Consider the following 21,699-nt stretch of genomic DNA (forward strand, 5'->3'; position numbering starts at 1 on the left):
CAGAGAGATAGATGGAGATAGAACAAAGACAGAGACAGAGAAAGACAGAGAGACAGAGAAAGATAGAGACAGACAGAGAGACAGAGGGACAGAAACAGAGACAGAGACGACCCAGACATAGATGGAAAGACAGAGACACAGAGACAGAGGCAGAGAAACAGCAAACAGTGTGCTTGCATGCTGAACTCTGGGACAGTTCGTTAAACAATAGTGTCAACCAGCAGCAGAGGGACTGCTGTGGTATCCCCTAGGCTGGGACTCTGCATCAGACATGCCAGTAACATCCGTAAAGGGTGATCACTGGTTGTTCTGACACCAACAGGCAGATTTAAACCTTAACCGGTGGCCAGAGGGAGTCTGAGGAATTTTCCCAGTCGATGGATCTCTTGCTACAGTTTCTGTTTTATTGTGAGGTCGGGTTTAAAGGAGAAAACATCTTGCTTGAAGGCTTGGAGCAGGCAGTGTGAAAGTCACACAGAGAAGTCATGGCAACAAAATTGTTTCTTCTGCCCATCAATCAGACAATCAGGGGTGTGTGTGTGTATCTGTGTGCATGCGCATGTGTGCACCCGTGTGTGTGTGTGTGTGCGTGTGTGCCTGTACGTGTATGCGTGTGTGCCTGTATGAACAGGTGTGTGCATATATGTGTGCACACACGTGCCTGTATATGCATGTGTATGCAGGCACGTGAGAGCTTCGTGTGAGCATGTGTGTATGTGAACACAGATAATGGTGGGGAACCCTGAAAACAGGCCCTTGAGGCCTATGCAGATCAGTGCTTTACGAGTTCACTGCCTTCTGCCTGGAGGGTTCTGGAGGAAAAGAGGAACATGGAAGGATGCCAGAGGCCTCAGCAAGCACGAGGTGGAGGCTCGGAGAGGTCCCTGGGGCACCCTGCCAGGGCCTGGATGGTGCTGTGGTGATCTTCATTGTTGTAGGGTGAGATCTCTCCTAAAGGCAACTACAGGCCTTTGCTAGCACCTCCCTCAGGAGGATCAGACCAGTTTCTTCAACTCATTGTTCTCTCAGGATATTTCCAACTGGCTACAGGAACATTCTGACTTCATTCTGTACCCCAAGACCATGGCCTAACCATCCCCAGGTCATAGGGCACACACCCATGCCAGCTGTGCCCAGAAAGGAACACAGCACGTTGACACAGGCAAGTCTACCCTCAAGAGTGAAGAAGTCAAGGCAAGTGTTCGCTCAGCTCAGCTATGACAAGGCAGCTATCTCTCCTGGGAATGGAGGAGGCAGAGAAGGGGATCAGGACCATAGGGCAGGGCCTTCTAAAGAGGACACAGCCTTAGATCTGGGATGTTCAGAAGGTGTAACCATGCTTATTGGAGGTGCAGAGTGTTTGTGTCAGGACAAGGTGGTCATTCATGATCTGCATCTTGACTCTGATGGAAACACAAGCCTACCCTAGGGCACAGACATGGCACATGTCTTAACACATACATGGTACACATTAAGAATGAGTCCCTGGGTGTTGTCTATGTCAAAAACTTGGCTAGTGCAATAGGATGCCCTGGAAGAGCTCTACAGTGGGAAGAACTGTGCAACAGCCTCGTTGACCTGCGTTCTTGGTTTTAGAAAAGCTCAGGGCCACATAGTAGAGGGCAGAGGGAAAGCTACAGCACCACCCTACATTTTCACTAATTTCTTTTGTCACACATGTGCAAAGTAAAGTGTTGGTGCCAGGAGGGTCTGTCTACACATCAAGAGTGATTTTCAAAAGTGGGTATGGGTAGGCAGCAGCCTGGGCTCTGGCTCCTGGTTCCTTATGGGTTCCTGAGGTTCATGCTTAACTCTCTCAGTATTGCTCAGAACCAGAAAATAGCAATACCAGATCAACCCATAATCTTCCTTCTCTCTAAAGAAATCAAACCAAGCAAGATGAGGTAGAAAGGTACCTCAGATATAATACATAGCTCTGTGAATAGATAAAGGTGAGATTTGCATGAGAATACCCACCCCCATTGGCTCATATATTTGAATGCTTGGTCTACAGCTTGTGGAACTGTTCTCAGAAGGAATTGAGGGTGGGGTGATTTGGGGCTTTAAAACCCATCTCTGCTTCCAACTTCCAGATCTGGATGTAAGCTCTCAGCTACTGCTCTAGTACCATGCCTGTCTCCCCGATGCCACACTCCTCACCATAATGGTCATAGACTCTCACCTTCTGAAACTGTAAGCAATGCCTCAAGTTAAATGCTTCCTTTTATAAGTTGCCGGGTTATTCTGTCTCTTCATGGCTTAAGAGAAATAACTAAGACAGTGCTCTTAAATTTTTTGCTCAACTTACCACACTGACTGCTTAAATCCAGGCCTAACACTAGGGTAAGAACCCAGGAAGGACATTTATTCTCTCTAGAATTCTGCATGACTTATCTGAGCCCAGGATATAAAAAAAAGTACCTTTCATCCCTTGCTGGGTATAGAGTTAGATGTGAGGTCTCAGAAGATGGGCACCTCTAGACTAAGACTTCAATGGATCTAAAATGGGAATTTTTAGAACCTACTTCATACTTCCTCCTCCATTCTACCTTGGTTTGACTGGATCTAACGGTGTCACCGAACACGCACGGAACTCCCGGTCCTCCAGTGAACTGAGGCTCTATAGTCAAGAAAGGCAGCGAGTGTCTCAAAGGGGCTGAGGACATGTTCCACAACAATCCAAAGCTTCCTGAGTTAGAGGCCCTGCTTGGGACCCTGGAGCCCTGAGGCCATGATGTTTCCCGAGAGGCAGCTATGAACCCCTCTGACCCAAGACAGGATTCTCCTCATCCTGAGAGCCCCAAACCTTGTCACAATCCCATTGGTTCCCTAAGCGCCTGCCCTGGAAAGAGTGTGAGCATGTGCTTCCTGCCCAGATACTACCTTCTCACTGATTCATGGGAAACAGGGCCTCTGAGAGTAACACAGCCCGTCGGGGCAAGGGACAGAGCAGGCTCTATACGGTCAGCCCAAATCCCACCGACACACCTAAGCCCTGCTGTGGGAAACCAGTTCTCCCACCACTAACCTGGCTGCTATTCTGTGTCCAGGTCCTCGTCTTATTTTGGTGGGGATCTGCTCCATATCACTCACAAGTCACAGAGCTGCAAAGTGAGGGCCTGGGAAGAACATAACTCCTAGAGTCCACATTTACCACTGGTGGTTGGTGGGTTCCCCTCAGGCCAGACACTGGCTGGGCTTCCTTGATATTTCTCTTCTACTGGGACATATGCATGTGTGATGTCCATGCAAGGGTGCCCCCCCTCTTTCTCTGTCTCCATGTCTCTCTTTCTCAAACACACACGACACACAACACAGAGAGACAGAGAGACACTCATACAAACCCATGCGCACAGAGAGAAACACACACAGATACATGCACACAAATAGATACACACAGGTATGCACACAGGCACAGACACAGATGCACACGGACACACATGCATTCACACAGGCACACACATACACACACATACGCAGGTCTGTACACATGCATGAGCACACACACACACACACACACACACACACACACACACACACACCCCTGGAGAAGAAATCCCTGAGCCTACTCAGAAGCACAGACTGAACAGTGACCTTTGGTACAAACTGAAAACTCAGGGTTTTCTTTTGTGGCTCAGCCACATTCACCCCCATCCTGTAAGTCTAGAAACAGAAACAGCTAAAGGAGGACGGTTCCTTGAGATGAGTCCTACAGGCCACACGGAGTAAGGACTGAGGGCCACCCAGCCATTTGCCCTGTCCCCACTCGATGACAATCCCTCTGACCACTGTCCTGAAGCCAGGGGGTCAACGACCCGCTGTCCTCATCTGATTGGATGGTGACTCTGAATGGCCACTACTGTCTTTCCCAAAGGGGTGAGAGGAGAAGGGGGGGCCAAGACCCCTGCATGCACAAGCAGCTCCAGAAAGGGACTTGGGTGGGCGGCATAAGACAGTCCTGCTCATGGATGTGGAAGGGGACAGCCTTTACTGGTGAGGTCATGCAGGCTGGCTGCAGCCATACCTAACACTCCACAGCCATCATAACCGACTGCAGGGTCCAGGTGCCCCACAAAGGAAGAGTTTCTGATTAACTTTATAGAGGCCCTCAGAAGTCCCTGTCCCAGACTCTGCCCACTGCTGCGGGGCATGAAGGGCACTGTCGTCATAGTCATTCCCGGGGGACTTGAGCATCTCATGTGACAGTGGCCCTTAGACCTGGCCAGCTCTTTGGAGATCATATCTTCCTTGGCTGACATCAGACCACATATCCTGAGTCTACAGAGGAGTGTGTGGTGGCCAGACCCAGCCAGTTGGCTTCCTAGCAGCTCCTGGCCAACTCATCTCTCCCCAGGAGCCCATCCTTCTAAACTCAGGGCTAGCTCTGCACAAACTGTCTGACCCAGCCCTGTAAGGCACAGTCAGGAGAAATGTCCACCGCTGACCAGTGTACGTTCTTTCTCCATGGGATTTACAGCTGCACTTGTCAGAAAGCTGCAAGGCTTGTGGTTTCTTGTGGGTAGCTCATCATCCTGTTTGGCAGAACCCAAGTCTGAAGGCTCTTTTCCAAGCTTACTGGGGGTCAGGAGCCCAGTAACAGAGCTGAAGCATCAAAGGGAATTAGTTTAGAATTACTGAGAACTGACTTGGGAAAGAAGGAAAAGCCATCCCATGCTCTGAAGGAAAGAAAGCCTGACAAAGGTATACCCCAACTGTCTCAGAGACCACCCAAGTCTCCTTCACTCATCCGCCTCCCCATCAACAATGTGAGCAGAGAGTAGATTCGCACACCCTTCCACAGAATGATGAGCAACGATTTCAGTAAAACCCAACCCTGGCTATGCCTTGAAAGTATCTTTGTAAAGAGATGACACAAACACCATGTCTTCCAGAGGAGCGGCCACTTGGCAAGGCAGCAATGATCTGAAGCTGCCATCCTGTAAGCCAGCAGCAAGGACTCCAGCATGCTTTCTCCTGAAGAAAATAACATGACCAAGCACAGGGCACCCCACCCCAAAGGTCCTTCAAGTTAGCTTAAGCAAAATTCAACACCCACTAGACAATTCAGTTTGTTCTATGTAATACACATGGCCACAGAAGTGAGCCACATGGCATCAAACCCTGGAAGTTGTTGAGATGACCCAAGTGGGTCTTACCATATACTGTCTCTCCTTGGTTCTGTCTGCTCCTGTCAGGCCTGCTGGATGCTGCTAGCATTAATTTAGACTCAATGTCTAGAGGGTCACTTACTAATTGAGCCCGTGGCATATGTGGCTGTTCCTGCCCTTTATCTAATTCTCTCAGAGTCCACAAGACAGACAGCATTGTCACATCAAGGACGTGAAGCCTAGGGAGTGGTGGTATAGTTAAAGCCCATGTTTAGTTGTTGCTAGCTGAGGAACTGCACAGTACTCATTCTAAGGTAGCCACACTTTATCCACATCCACAGTGACAAGCTATTCACGAGAGGCATTTACTGATGGCCTTACCGTGGGGACAGAGTGGATGAATGAATGTGTGGGTGAGTGAATGGATAGGTGGAGATGGGCAGATAGGTGGATGAATGAATGGGTGGGTATCGATGGGTAGATGGATGGATGGGTGGATGTATGGATTAATGAATGAATGAATGGGGGATGGGTGGGTGGATGGGTGGGGGATGGGTGGGTGGATGGGTGGGTGGATGGATGGATGGATGGATGGATGGATGGGTGGATGGATGGGAGGATGGGTGGGTGGATGGGTGGGTGGATGGATGGATGGATGGATGGGAGGATGGGTGGGTGGATGGGTGGGTGGATGGATGGATGCATGGATGGATGCATGGATGCATGGATGCATGGATGCATGGATTAATGAATGAATGGGAGGATGGGTGGGTGGATGGGTGGATGGATGGATGGGTGGATGGATGGATGGATGGATGGATGGATGGATGGGAGGATGGGTGGGTGGATGGATGGATGAATGGGAGGATGGGTGGGTGGATGGGTGGGGGATGGGTGGGTGGATGGATGGATGGATGGATGCATGGATGCATGGATGCATGGATTAATGAATGAATGGGAGGATGGGTGGGTGGATGGATGGATGGATGGATGAATAGTTGGGTAGGAAGATGAAGGAATGCATGGGTCAGCTTAGTGGATGATGGGTAGACAGACAGACGGAGGAGTAAGTAGACTTGAGTGGACAGATTCATGGATGGATATGTAGATGGTGAATAGGTAGGCACATGAATGAATGTGAATGAATGGACTGATCAGAGTATGGATGAACCTATAAATGGATGGATGGGGATGTGGGAAACTCCTGGGGCAGGTCATTTTGTTTGTTTTGGTTTTGCCTTTGAGACGAAGGCTCACTATATATCCCTATCTGGCCGTGAACCTACTCTGTAGCCCAGCCTCTCCTGGAAGTCACAATCTTCCTATCTCTGCTTCCAATGTGCAGGGATAACAGGTATGTGCTACCGCATTCCGCTGATGGAGAAGGTTCCCTATAGGGGTGCTGAACCTCAGGACTTTGCTTCCCTTGCTCAAAACGGAAGTCGCTTCCATTCTCCTCCACTCTGATTGGTTAAACTAGAAACATCCCCCCCCCACAGTCCCCTCTTCTTGAAAGTGGTTTCTATGATGTCCCTTCAAGGCCACCCTTTTGACCCTCCTTCCACTGGTGAGGATACCAGCATACCACAGTTATGCTTGTGAATTATGGGTCTCAGCCAAAGGCCTGCCTGGCTCTGAGATGCTGCCTGCCTGGCTCTGAGATGCTGCCTGCCTGGCTCTGAGACGTTGTCTCCCACCTGAGCTTTCCTGGAGAAAAGGCACTCCTTGGCTTCTAACTTTTGCCTCCTCTTCCTCCTTGGAGACAAGTGGGAAAGAGGGCTGTGAATGAGTCCTTCAGGCAACTCAGCAAAGGTCTCCGTCTGGAGAGCTACACATCACAGGGGAGCTCTGAGCAGTGCTGAGAGCTGGAGAGAAAGGGCAGACCCCACTTGGACTGCAGGAGCCGCTGAGGGACGCAGAGACAGACGTTATTCTCGGGGGACCGCGAGAGGCCCTTAAAACGAATGGGGGATCTCTACACAGTCACTGTGACAGACAAACCAGACACAGACACTTCCTCCAGGGGACTCCGGGATGCCAGAGGAGTTTCCTGAAGACTGGCTCCCAAAAACGGGTTGTTGGGGGAAGGGATGCCCAGGAATTGATCGGCTCCCATATGTTTGTGTGCCCCTGCTTTCGAAACACCCTGTACTGGCGTTGTTTGTCTGAAGCCCTAGGACTCAAACTCTCATGAATGTCCTGCTAAGAGGTTTCGCTTCCCTCTCCTGACAGGGCCCTGCCTCGTCTGCAACGAGAGAGGCCGGTCAGCATTCTTCCAGAGCCGGGACCGATCAGAGCAGCTGTTAACACAGCAGATTAATAGGGCCAAGGAATGACGGCTCTGCAAACATGCTAAACGTTAATAATAATCAATCGTCATCTACATTTTCAGCCCTGTCCACAGGGATGGCCCCAGCTGCAAGGCTGATGCAACCAATTTGCCATTACAGCTTGGGGGAGCCAGGGTAGGATGGTGGTTAGTGCTGGCCGACCTGAATCTGGCACGGGTCTCTCTGAGCCATTTCTCCAAAGACAGGGAGACATCCTGGCAAGGAGCTTGGGCTGCCCACCTGGTTTCTCTATCCTGGCTGACATCACTCACGCGACCTGGACATGCACACTTTAGTCTTTGTCACAATGATGCAAGGACCCAACCACAGAACTGCCTCCTCTTTGCAGATGAAGAACAAGGCAGTTCTGGGCCTGTGCCTGGTGGGGAACCTCCCCTATCCTTGAGGTGGATCTCCAGAGGCCACCCACAATAATGTCTGGCTCACTCAGGTCCTCAAGTCCAAATACCTCAGAATGTGGCTTTACTTAGAAATAAGTTCTCTGTAAATGTTCGGACTTATGATGAGACATTAGACTGGGACTGTCATCCAGAACGAGTCTTTAGAGAAATGTAACACTGCCACACCTGAACTGCCGACTCCCAGCTTGCATCAACCAGTCGATGACAGTTTGTTCCACTGGTTCAAGTCCTTCCTGCAGCCATGTGTGGGTTTTGTTGTTGTTGTAATTGTTGTTGTTGTTGTTTGCTATTCAACCCATTTCACAGACAAAGAGGCCACAAGTTGAGGACAGAGAGCTGGGCCTAGAAGCTGATGGGTGATGGCTGAGCCCAAGCAGCCCATGCTAGCCTGGGATGTCCTGTGACAGATGTCCCCTTGAGTCCTAGTGTCTGAGCCACCTGCTCAGACAAACCCTAGCCCACCTCAAAGAAATCGGATGCCTTTGGGCTCAAAGATAACCAGATCTATCCAAGGAGGAGGCATGGTAAACAGCCAGGTCCACCCCTGCCCCACCCCCACTCCTGAGCAGCCAAGGACCAGCACACAACCCACCCAGTTCCAGAAGCCCAAGGCCAGCAACCTGAACCCAGCCCTTACCGAGGGCCATGGAAGGCTCTGGCCAGCCCGGGCCACCTGGCCCCACTTAAAGCTGATGCATTATTCCAAGATGATTATTTGTCCTGCAATGCTCTGGGGACACCGAGCTCTGCGGCAAACCCCGCATCTTCCATTTCCTGGCCGCCTCCATCGCCTGGGGCAGGCGCTGAATGGCTGTGATGCCTCTGTAATTTTTATCAAGGCTTGTTCCTGGTAAAAAGCCTCTTTGTTTCAGAGAGATGTGATTTGGCCTTTTTCTTCCTTTCCTTTATTCCTTCGTTAATATACCACTTCCCCGAGCCCCGGGGGCAGCGAGGTAGCCCACGGATCGCTCAAATCTTAGTGTTTTTCTTCTAAATCACAGCAAGGCTCCCTGGCCCCGCTGAGCCCAGTATGAGTTGGCGGGCTGAGCGGGTGCCCTCCTTAACCCTTTGCCTCCTGAATGGTCAACATGCTGTCACCTCAAATTTCAGGGTGAGAGGGTTGGCTAAGGCACACCGACTCTGAAACCTCCAACCCAGGCGGTGGGACAGAGTCTTTAGAAACAACTGGAGTAAGGACGAAGTGGAGCTTGGTGACCCAGACCCAGCCTGATTTCTACCCCCAGCAGTTAAAAAAAAATAACGGCTGGCAGAATACACATCACATAAATCCTACCATCAGATCCATTTTCTAGCAACAGATCAGTGACATTAAGCACCCACACCGGGAAGCACAAGACACTCACGCGGGTCCTTTTCCTAGGTTGGATCTAAAACTCTGTGTCCATTAAATATGAACCCACCACCACCACCACCACCACCACCATCACCACCACCACCACCATCACCACCACCACCACTTCCTCCTTCAGTTCTGCGCAGCCGCCATTTTGCTGTCCATCTGCAAGAATCAGACTCCTCTAGGGGCCAGACGTAAGCAAACTGGGAACAGATCTGCTTATCTCACCGAGCACCTTGTTCCTCAAGGTCCCTCCCGTGTTGCAGGGTGTTGCAGGGTGCATTGTAACTAACTTCCTTTCTGGGTCTGAGTGGTGCCCCCCACTGCCGCTGCCGCCACCGCCACCGTATGAGTGGACTGTGCTCGACTCCATAGACACAGTGGCTTCCACCCTCTGGCTGGTGTGAATAGCCCAGGGGTGTATCTTTGGCCACTTGGTTTAGCGGGCCCTTCCCACAGAATGAAGCCTGCTTCAAGCCAACAGCTGCTGCTCTCCTGAAATGAGGAGGTGTGGAGGAGGTGCCCACCTCACCACCCTGCCCTCTGCTGATTCTCCTCTCCCACAGTTAGGTGGGCAGTTCCTCCAGTGTGTCCAGGTAGACACCTATGCTGAGGGGGCCTGGGTGACTGGCTTATAACATGGGCACTCCATTCTGGTGCATAATGGCCCCCAGGCTCTGCTCTCCTGGCTGAGCTGCCATTTTGGGGGTTTTGTGCTCAGAAGAGTCCTGGTCCTTCCCCATGAGGGAAAGTTTTTCTCACTCAGCCCCTCCTGAGTACTCAGCTATGCTAGCTCATGTGATTCAGAGTTCTCTAGGACTTTCCAAACAGAGTCAACCAGAGCCCAGGAGGGACCTGGGCCTACTCAGTCTAGAGGAGCCTATAGGAGAGAACTTGGACATGGTCAGGCTTGGGAAACTGAGTTCTTTATACACACCTGTCTGCACCCCCAGAAACCATAAAATACTTGGGAGACCGAGTGCCAGAATCGCACCTTTCCCAGAATCCACAGCTGCCTGCCGCAGGGTCCCAGAGAAGGCTCTGGGCCATAGGGTGCTGCACTGGGCTTAGCCGGGGGCAAGCTCAACGCGTTCTCCCGATACCTGCTCTCTGTTCTATTCCCTTGCCTCTCTGCCCTCGGCAGCGCATTGGAGGAGCGAGGGGTTAAATGCCAAGAAAACGCTATGACAACTGTCACCAAACTATTTATAGACACATTTATCTCTGTAGCTCCTTCCAGCCAGCCCGTGGCTGCCATTCACAGGGCAGAGTAAGGTCGAAAGTAAACCCGTATGCCTCAAGAAAACGGGGGTGAGGCGGCACGCTGGGAGGAGCTGCCCTCTGCCTGGAAGGCTGGCTTCTGGGAACGTGGGTCCTGGGACTGGCTTGCCGTTCTCCAAAGCTGCTCTTAGGGGGTAGGGTGAGTCCAGCAGGCTCTGTTAACAGGGTGGACAGTGGGAGGGTTGTTAGTGGTCCTGCTCGATTGGCACCATGAGGCAGAGGATGAAAGGTGAAGGTTTCTGGGCCTTTTCCTCTGTGGCCTTGGCTGTAGACAGGGCAAGCCTTAGGTCCTCAAATAGCTGTGAATGCTTGGTGAAGTGGGGGCCTGCACAGGGGGCAGGGGGAGGATCAGCTCATTCGCTGGCCTCCGGCCTCGATTCTGGGGAGCAGCTAGAGTGGCTCTGTGTCTGCGTTGGACCTGGGTCCTAGGCGTTCTTCTCGTACCCTCCTAGACTCTGCCTCTTCTGGGACTATGGCCACTGGCTCTGTGCCCTGTCCTGGCCTCCCACCAAATCAGGGGGAAAGAGCTACAGATGCTGACACCAAGGCTGGGGCAGGGGGCCACCAAGAGGCTTTGTGGGAACACAGTGCCACCTTGTGACCTGGCTCCCAGGGGCCAGGCAGATAGTTTTGGGGGACTGTACTTCCCAGGGGGCACCTGCTTTTTTTTTTTCCTGTTCTCCCTCCAAATGATGTCCACAGGCTGGTGTTTGCAAGGATGAGGGATTAGTCTGAGAGCACCCCTCCCTCCTCAGACCAGAGCCCCCCTCCCTATGGGACTGGGGGCAGTACCCTCCACTGACCACCCCCAAGCAGCTTCTTCCTCCTTCACTCTCCTTTCGGAAGGCTGCAGGTGAATGGCTGCCCTGGCCCTCTGGCCCATTCTGTCTAATAAAGACGTTTATAGTTTTAACCATCAAATAAAGTGCTTAACTCCTCCTGGTTCTTCTCTGCTCAGCCACTCTGAAGCTTCATTTAGCAAGCCAGTGGTGAGAGGTGGGGCGGGGGGGGGGGGGAAGGAAAGAGAAAGAAAAAAAATTCATTAATTTTTATTAACAGGGAGAGCCATTTGTTCCCTGTGACAATATTTGACTTGTCGAAATGATTTTCACCTCTGCCACGAGGTGCGCGCTCTCCACATACATCACCCGATTACTCGGAGCGCGCTGGCCGCGGTCATTAGGCAGTGAATTAACAGCAGTCCCCACCACTATTAATCACCCTGACAAAGGCTTTAGCTCGCCGCTGACCCGAGCACGGCCCACGGACACAGCAGCCGGGGAGAAGGCCTCGAGCTGGGGGAGGTGACAGTGTTGTAGTGGGTGTCTGGCCTTTCCCTGCATGGCCCTTAAGGTCTTGACAAAGCATGCGGGAGAGCCCCCCAAAGCCCTGGTGGCAGTGATGGGGCAGCAAGGTGGTGCAGCCTCGGGCAGCAGGGTCCCCAATGCTTTTCCTGACTTCTTGTGACCCTCCCTGCCCAGATGCTATAGTGACATGACATACCCTTATTCCTCACTGCCCAGCCTGGGAGCACAGCCATTACCATCCCATTTTACAGTTTAGGAGACAGACACTGAGAGACCAGGGCCTGCCCGAGGTTGTGGCATCAAGAAGTGTCACCAGAATTCTGATCTAGGCCCAGCGACTTCCTAGTCCCCCATCTTGGCTCTTACAAGTCCCACTGGAGGCCTTTAAAGGAGGCATAGGGTAGCTGGAGTGCGTCCTCTTCTTTCTTCTCGAGAGAAGACATGGTGCTCCTACACCAGATGATGAGGCCCCAGGATCAAGGGTCTCAGGAACTGTTCTTGTGGAGTTTAGCTTCTAAGCTGTGTATCTGTCTGTCTGCGTGTGTATGTTTGTGTGTGTGTGTGTGTGTGTGTGTGTGTGTGTGTGTGTGAAAAAGAGATCTTTCTTCACATATGTGCAGTGAAGCAATCGGGGTCACAGAGGCTCAGACGAGAAAGCCCCTGAACTGACACCAAGACACCCCTCATCCAAGAAAGACCCTAAAGGCTATGCATCTCAGCCATTTCTTGAGATTCTTGTCTTGCAAGACCTCATCTCTTGAGAGTCACGGATCCAGGGCTACACATCCCTCTGATTGATTCTGAACACGTCCCCCAGGCGTAGCTGGAACGCACCTGCCTTGAGAGCTAGATCCACCAGCTCTGGGAATCGTCTGGACACCCCATGGCTGCCCACCCTCAAAAGGGAGGGACGGCACCCACCTGCTGGGACCTTCCAGGACTCTGAGCACCCCTCACAGGCAGGTCGGAGGACAGTACCCACCAGCCCCTTCCTTCCCTTGACATTCTCCATATTTTCCATGTTAACCCAATTAATCAGCTCAACGTTTTAAACCAATTTCTTCGAATTAACCCAGGCATCAGATCAGTATCTTAGTCTGGGCTGAATCAGAGTTTGAAAGAGCTGGGGAGATGGGAGGGGCCCCTCCTCACACACTTGTCTCCTTTCTCTGGGCTTCTCGGGTTTTTTTTTTTTTTCATGCCTCAGCAAATTTCCTAATTTTCCTCATTAGCAACTAATTTACAAGTCTCAACACTCTTTCCACCTGTCCCTTTCACTGAGAACTTTGCGAAATTGGGAATAGCCGCTTGCTCACTTGCACGATGCCGGTTTCTCAGCTTCCAGAAAACAGGGCCGAGCGAGGCTGGGTGGGATCAGAGACAATTCCAAAGCCCCACGAAGTGGCAAGAGGGGGCCCTCCTCTGCCTGAGGGGGGTTCTCGACGGGAGACGGTTCACACAGACCATACAACCGAGGTATGAACACGACTCCAGTGGCCCTGACACCCTCCTCTGCCACCTCCGTCCCCCCCCCCCAGTCATGTGGCCTGAATTCGAGTCTGGAATCTAGATTCCCAGGCAACCAAGGCAGCTTTGGGAGTGGACGCTTGCTGATTATGAGAACGCCCCTGGATGGGGGTCTTCCTCAGAAGTTCTCGAATAGACGGGTATCCGGGTATCCGAATAGAAGGATATCCATGGTGGGCTTACGCCCTCAGCTGTCGCCATGGCTTTGGAAATGACACTTTCTCAAGCTCGGAGGTGATAGCGTTAGTACAGACCAGCATCCATCAAGCCCTTGCTACTTACAAGGCACAATCTGAACTGGCTCCTGCCATCTCCACGGGCGTCCCTCTGGGGGAAAAGCAGGGAGAGGAAGAACGGACGTTGGTTTAAGGCCTAAGAACCCTTATTCCAGGGTCTAGCTGTATGTACTTATCCAAGAGTCTTGAGGTATACCAGCCTCCTGGTGTCTCTGCAGTGAGACCACCTTGAGAATGAGCGGCTTCCTCAAGTCCCTGATCTAGCCAGCACCCAGGGTGCACTGGCACGGGAATGGCTTCACTTTATACGGGAGAACCTCGGGCTTGCTCAAAGAGGCAGAGACACTGCCTCAGGCTTGGTTCTGGCTTCTACCCACCTACCTTACCTCTCCAACCACCAAAATGTGCTGGCGATTGGAGGGGTCCATGAGGTTTGTGCCCTGTGGTTCAGAAGAATGAGCCGGTGAGACATAGGCAGGCCATGGATACCGGGTAATGACACATCCCTTTAATTATTTCTTTTTTTTTAAATTACATTTCTTTATCTTAATTACTTTTTAAAAAAGTAAGTACTTGTCTTTATTTCTCCATTTGTCTACGTGTGTGGAGGTCAGAGGACACTGTCCAGAAGTTGGCTGCCTCCTTCTACCATGTGTGTCCTAGAGACTGAACTCGGGGCTCGGGGCTGGGCAGTAAGTGTCTTCACCTATTGATATTGACCTGTCTTGTGAGCCCTCAGCTCTTTCTTCTTCCCCGAGGCATTGGCAGTGGCCAAGAAGGCTCCATTTAATGAGGCCTGAAGCAGCCATGCATAGCAGAAGGGACGTTCCATAACTGAGATCCTCCCTGGGTTGCCAGGAGGCCCGTTTTGTGTCTAGAATTTTCTATACATAGACCCTTGGGGTGCTGATCCTCAGTCTAACATACCTGTCCCACTGTACCTGGCCGGGCCTCCTGGGCACCTGAGATGTGTCTCTGGTACCCCTGTCCCCAGTGCAGCGGTAAAAACCACAACCTCTGAGCAGCGCCCTGGGCTGCTCCTCATTACCTGCCTGCAGCAGTTGGAATTTTCTCCACTAAGCAAGGAGTGATGAACGAAGCCAGACCCGCAAACCCATGATTTCCTGGCGGTTAGTGAATGCCACCCAAACAGAAAGCAAGGTGACCGTCCCATGTGTCACCCAAAACAAGCAGGAGATGGGAAGCTGGGGGGGGGAGTCACCCCAACCACAGCCCACAACGACTCCTTCCTGAGCCCCCATTCAATCTGTCCTTTTATTAAGCATTTGGCCACATGGTAGGTCATGGAGACGTGGGCCAGTCTCCATCTCTTCAGGAGAAAGACAGAGAGGGCACCCGGAGCCTTTGTTATTGATCTAAGTGGTTTGTGTCTACGTACACTGTCAAGCATGAGGCAACCAACGGCAGAGGAAAGGTGACCATGGTGAGGAAGAACATCACGGGGAGATGGCACGTGGCGCTAACACCAGGGAGGGGGCTAGCCGGCTCACGGTAAGACTTAGAGTCAGCTCCTGCTCATCGCAACGCACCCCGTTAGGAACCGGGTACCTGTCTGAAGGTTGAGGAACACTTGGGACTCAGAAAACAGAACTCTATGCCCGCTTCTCACGGTACAGCCTCCTCCCACGATGCGAGCCTTGCCCCGTGATCACGGCAAAGCTGTGACCTCATTCCCTCTCGGGTCAGCTCCCTTGACCATGCCTCTTGCAAGCCCCTTGCCTGCCTTGTGTACTTAAGAGAGCAATCCCTCACGGCCCACGCCGCCTTCCAGGCACTCTTAGGCGAGGTTCGCTCTGTGGTCGGCAGCGGGGCTTTTGGGTCTCTAGGATGGAGCCCAGCCTTAGGACCCGGGTGCCACTCTAATTCTCAGAGTTCAGCCTTTCTCACTCAGTAAGGCCTGCGACTCCTCGGAACACAAGAAACTAATCCCTGCAAGCTGTCAGTTCCCCCTCCTGCCCCGCAGAAGGTTGACCTGGATCAGGCTTCCAAAAATTAGGAGCGAGGAGGCAAAACGCTCTAGTCAACAAAGGTCTGTCTTCTCAGGTTGTGGTTTACACCATTTGCCAACCTCAGACAAACTAAATTATTATTATTTTTTTTAATCTTAGAAAACCACAGAAACAGAATAGACACCTTTATCACATGCTACACTTTAGCTCTCGCCTCGTTGTCTGACTGGTGCATACACCACAGGGTGGAAGTCCACAGGAGACATGGGTCTTGGGGTCAAGTGTGAGGTCTCAGAGAGGAAGCTGTAGGGAGGAGTGGCCAGAGGATGACTTAGCCTTGGGGAAGCACACTATCCCCAGGGGCTCACTTGGATACTTGAGGAATAGGACATTATTGGATATATATGTCCCCGGTGTCCAGGTGTTCCCCAGCTCTGTATCCCCAGCTCAGTCTACCACCAGGACTGAGTACTTGGCTGAAGGTACTAAGGTGAGCCCTCATCCATGGGATGTCACGGTGCCATAGTTAAGAGAAAAATACAGACACGGACCCCTTGCCTCGTGTGAGCACAAAGGGAGCCTTCAGACCCTCTTGGGAAACCTGCACTTCAGACTCTAGAACTTCCAAAGGATGAACTCCTGCCGCTTGAGGCACCCGGTCTGGGCTCTTTGCTTAGCCCAGCCCTGGAAAACCAATATACCTCCAATCTTAGTAGAGAGGACTTGTGTAATAGCTTTTTAACAAACCCCGATATGCCAGCCACCAAAGGGTTTGGGGGTCTGGTGGTCAGGCGATGCTGGCCTGGAGGGTCTATAGGATGCATGTGGAGGTTCCCTGTGTAAACGGTGATGATGCTGACTGGTTAGAGCGAGGACCCTGGGAGATACCACAGATACCTCCTCTCTAGATCTCTGGGGATCCCAAGGCCCCGGAAGCGTGGCTGAAATGCCCTCACACCTTTGAATTTTGCTCTCCTCCTCTACAAAGCAGGGCTAGCAGAAGCAAAAGAGGAGAGGACACAGCAGTCTTTGCTGGAAGGCAAACCTCATTCTAATTGAGGATGGTCGGTTGCTGCCTTCCACACAGCTGCCTGGCTGTTGTTGATCCTCAATGACTCACTTCCTGGAAGCAGTGTCACCTTCCTAACCAGGTACTCAACTCACAAAGCTGGGGAAGGGGTGATGTGATAAAAGCTGATGTCTGGCAGTGTCATTGGCGGGCCTATGACCTGAGCGGCTAACCACAGAGAATCCTGAGGAGGTCAGAACCTGTCTGCTGCCCCGGTATAAGTGATCCCCCTAAACAAGTGGATTGGCAGATCCACAAAGACAGAAGGCTAAAGGGGGAGACCTTGCACGGTAAGGAGGGCAGTAACGGCCACATAACCCACAGGACAGACTCGGCTTGGTGCCACCCGAGGGCACGCTGACGGGAAACTGGATCGACACACATCACGGTCTTGCAGTCTTCCAGAATTCAAAACACAAAGCCATTTCTCGGGCCTGTTCCCCACATCACAGACAACCTTTCTGTGGTCTTCAGAAGTAACCCTTCTTCCCGGCTGGCTGGCTGGCTGGCTGGCTGGCTGGCGGGCCCAGGATCAGGCCTCCCTCCTGCCGGCAACAGTCACGCTTAGTGTTTGGATGACACAGCTAGACAAAGTGACTTTGCACAAGAAATGAAGAAGGTCCAGGGTAGGCTGGATCCTTGGGGGCCTGGAGGGGGTGGGGGCAGAAAGGAAGCAGCTGGCAGAGACCCTTCATGTTCCAGGGGCTTGTGACAAAGTGGCTCCTGAGCCGACCCGGCCATGTCACTGGGAGCACAAAGGACACTGCCAAGAAAGTGATTTTAAACCTAATTGTTCCCGTTCCTTTTGTTAAATGTCTTGAGGGGTGCCTGGAGATCGGAGAGCGCGGGGAAGGAGCACACCACGGAACTTGTAAACAAGATTGAGGCACAGACACTTCTGCCTAAAAAACGAGAAGTGCCCCACGACACTGCTGCTTCGTGCAAATTTTTACACGCTGGGTACAACCCCTGCACAAACGTTCGAGGAAAACCATCCCAGCTCCCTCCTGGCCTGGGGTGGGTTTGCGGCTGGGGGCCATCTTTGGTGACCAGCTTCTCCTGCAGCCGAGCGGGCAGGGGACACTTAATTGTGGAGCCGGTTTGCTGGCAGGAAGCCCTGCCTCGTCCAGCGGGCAGCCAGCATGATAATGAGACAGTTTCTATGGAAATGAACTTATAACTATTCATTTTCTCCCCATTCCCGACCCATCCACAAAGAGGGTTTCCAAAATGACCCCCATTTTCCTACCCCCAACATCTCCTCACACCATCGCCCGACCCGCTAATCAGCTCGGGGGGGAGAAAGGAAAGAGGAAATGCCGTCCTTTGACAAGATGTGGGAAACCACCTCGATTTGTGCTCCGTGTGGCTGTGACCAGAAAACAAAGAACCCTCGCCGGATCCGGGGGCCAAGTTTCAAGTAAACTTTTCCGGACGCACCAAGCCAAGTGTGTTTTTGTGTGTACTTTCTGGTAAGATCTGAAACCGTTCCCTTGCCACTTCTTAAGAACCCCTGAGCGCTGCTCTGTTCTGCCAGAATATTCTGTTGTCTCCTTTCTTACTGCGTGCTCTCACCTGTCAGCTGCTCTCTTGAACCCTGCGTGTTTTGGAGCAGTGAAGAACCGAGGAGCTCTGGACCAGCTCTGGACTTCTCCACGATGAAGACCAGTGGGCATGGGCATCACGGACCTACATTTTTTATTTTATTTATTTATTTATTTATTTATTTATTTATTTATTTATTTATTTATTTTCCTGGGCTTTGAAGATCTCTAGATAGCCAGGAGGCAAGGTGATGGAATGGGGGAAGGTCTCAGGCCCACAGAGGCCTTGTGACCGATAAATAGCACCACGGGTCTCAGGCCCTGCGCACGGTCCTTTACCAGCTGTGTGGCTCTGGATCTGATAAGGCAGCTGACACCTAGAAGCCCTGGCTGTTCTCTCCAGACGTCCTGGGAGAGCAGGAACTCACCCACACAGGCTAGGTGAGGGCAGAGCTCCCCACCACAGCAAGCTGCTGCTCTAGGACAGCTAGAGAGAGACCCTACATTTAGGGCCTGCCCTCCCAGGGAAGGAGGATTGGGAGGGGGCAGCTCTGAAGGTCACAGGGTTACTGTTACCTTCACAGTGTCAGCAGCTTCTGTGTACACAGTAGGTATAACAGGAATGCAGAGGAACAGTTAGCAAGTTCATAAATGGGGGGGGGGAGGAGAGAGAGAGAGAGAGAGAGAGAGAGAGAGAGAGAGAGAGCGAGCACTGGGTACCTAGGACACTATGAGTGTGGGGTCCCAAGGTGGGTACAGCACTCAAGAAAAGGCCCCACCGTCCACTGGTTGTATGTCCTTCCGTCCTGTCCAAATGACCTAAGGTTCACTGCTAGTGTCTGGGTACCAGTCCCTGCAGGGCCCACTCATTTCTTGGTCACGGCCTAGCCATGCAGCTCTGCCTATGGCTCAGAACTCCCCAGAGATGATCCCAGGAGTGTCTGTTAAGCACCCAGTCTAGATGACTGGCCAGAAAACAAAAAAGCTCTCTCTCTCTCTCTCTCTCTCTCTCTCTCTCTCTCTTTCACACACACACCCACACACACACACACACACACACACACACACATACACACACACACTCAGCGGGGTGATTCTGACATTGTAATAAACAGTAGAGAATTATTTTTGGGCATGTGTGTCCACACAAGAGCGGGGTAATCCGACACTCAAGGGGCAGCCGTGGCTTATCCTGCCCACGACTCCATGTGTCTTCCATTTTGTTTAACAACCTGACTTTTGGTGAGCACACCTTTCCTGTGCTGCTTCCCCAGGTACTGCCTCTCTCTGGTCCTCTGCCGTCCGTGACAGATATGCTGACTCCAGGTTCTCTATGAGGAATCCTGACTCCAGCACCTCAGAACGTGGCCGTATGAAAACGGGGTGTTTATTAAAGATGTCTGTCGTTCGGATGAGGCCAGTGGGATGGGGCTTAGCCAGCATAGTGTGTACCTCTGTAAGAAGAGATCAAGACTCGGACACACACAGGACAGTCCTTCGACGTCACTGTGGGGAAGTTCCACGTTCAAGCTGAGGAGAGAAGCCTCTGGAAGAGCCAGCTCAGAGACCTTGGGCTTCTGACCTCCAGAACTATATCTGAGCTTTCTGTAGGCCTGTGTTCAGGTCACTTCCTTATGGTTGCTGAAACAGACACAGTGTGTTCTTACTTTCTCGTGGGTTGTCTACCTGTCTGCGTCTCTGTGTCCAGGGCCCCAGGTGTATATTCCTGGCAGAGCCTGCTGGCTTCCCTAAGGGCTGCAGGTACATTAACTTCCTAATCATTTTAAAAGAAAAATAACGAACCCTCATCTCAGGCCCTTCTTCCTCCACAAATGCTGTAGCCTCCCCTAGAATTAGAATATAAAAATCACAGATCTCTCCAGGTCTTGTGAGATCAATTTAAAAAAAAAATACCAATTTTTGAAATTCGAGGCATGAAGAAGTATACGTTTAAAAAACAGTAATTAACGGACTCTAATTTAAATCATCACCCACATGTTCGACACAAGGTAGGTTCTAAGATCCAAGTTAGTGCTGGGTCCATCAGCACCTGGAGAATACGTGTGCTCTGCCTGGCCAGGGCCTACTCTTCTGAATAGCAAGGTACACTCGAGTCAGTTCACAATGATTAGGAGTCAAATCTCTCTCCTCTCAAGGGGGTTGACGACTTGCCTGGAACTTGGGGGAACCCCTGCCAGACACAACACTACAAACAGAATCGAGCTATGTAAGTGCCATTAAAAAAAAAATGTAATACGCAGGCTGCTCTTGGGACATATGTATACCAAAAGATTATGAGTTGTTTGCCGAAATTCAGCGTTGGCCGAGTGTCCCGCACTTGCGTCTGCTTAGTCTGGCTGAGTTTGACTGTTTGGAACCGGTTTCAGCGTCGGTGCCGTGTCATGTCCCACCCAGGGGCAGGGAAGTTTGTTTACAAGGAACGCAAGCCCTTGAAACATACAAAAGCCTAATGTCCCAGTGAGCGACCTTGCTGTGCGCGCTTCTACAGAACAGAGGAGCTGAGGTGTGAGCTGCCGCGCTGTCTCGAAAGGAATTATCCTTGCGAGCGTGTGAGAGACGAGAGACGCAGTTTTAATTTTCAGAATTGCGTGGCTACACTCCCTACAGTCAGAATTCATTCACTGTTTCTACAGTGTGTGTTTTTATAAGGTGTCAGTTTCGTTTACGTGGAAGGAGAGGTAAGAATGGAGGGAAAGGAAGCCTCGACGAATCTGGAACAGACAAGCCAACCTCTGGAGCAGTGGGACTGGGCTGATGCTATTGCCAGAGTCCAGGGTGGGTCCTGGGATGACCTAGGAGTTTGGGGCAGCATTAGCAAGCCCCAGACAGCCCAGAGACTCTGCTCACCTTGTATGTGGCTGTCTCGGTGGGCAACGCACTGGGAACCTCTCACCGTGGGCCCCTGGACATAATGTGTACAGATGACTGGGTTCCACAGGACTGAGTCTGGGACTCTTTCGGAAGTCAGTTCAGGCTCACTATTCCCAGGAGCAGAAGAGTCTAGAACTCCTGTATCATTTACCTGACGCCCTGACTTTATAACCTGTGGCCTGATCCCTCTCCCCTACAATCTCTCTTTACACCCCGGGGCCTTCTTCCCAGCAGCTAACTCCTGCATCGGTCTTTCTACAAGAGGGAAGATCAGAAGAACCATGCCCTAACCTCTGAGGGGTTAAAGAAGTGCTTGGAGCCTGGGAGAAGGAGGTCAGATAAAACACCACGAGTACAAGAAAACGCAGCGAGGCCCTGTGAACGCAGTAACACGCAGGCTCCGAAAGATCATGAGCTGTTTACTGAAATTCAGATTTGACTGCGTATCCTGCACTGGTCTGCTCAGTCTGGCCACCCTACCCTGGTGGGCGAAGCTTTCGCTGCAGCTCAGCCATCCTCCAGTGACCCTCCTCATCTAGCTCTGTGAGCAAGGTGGGTCAGCTAGGCAGGTGCTGAAGCCTCTGTATGGGAGACTGGGCATCAATGGCCAGCTCTGAGCTGCAGTCCTTCCCAGATGCAAGTACAGCGGTCAGGCC

At 51.8% G+C, this 21,699-nt stretch overlaps 1 protein-coding gene and 1 long non-coding RNA gene across 12 annotated transcripts in view; one reads left to right on the top strand and one right to left on the bottom strand.

Annotated features, from left to right (window-relative positions):
• Prdm16 (PR/SET domain 16) overlaps positions 1 to 21,699 on the bottom strand; it is a 324,097-nt gene that overhangs the window by 219,141 nt on the left and 83,257 nt on the right.
• On the top strand, positions 17,293 to 20,086 carry LOC120103049 (uncharacterized). Its single transcript, XR_005505147.1, has 2 exons — positions 17,293 to 18,079; positions 19,426 to 20,086. It is a non-coding gene; the product is annotated as an uncharacterized LOC120103049 (long non-coding RNA).

This window comes from Rattus norvegicus, chromosome 5 (assembly GCF_036323735.1).
Source record: "Rattus norvegicus strain BN/NHsdMcwi chromosome 5, GRCr8, whole genome shotgun sequence".
Lineage (NCBI taxonomy): Eukaryota > Metazoa > Chordata > Mammalia > Rodentia > Muridae > Rattus > Rattus norvegicus.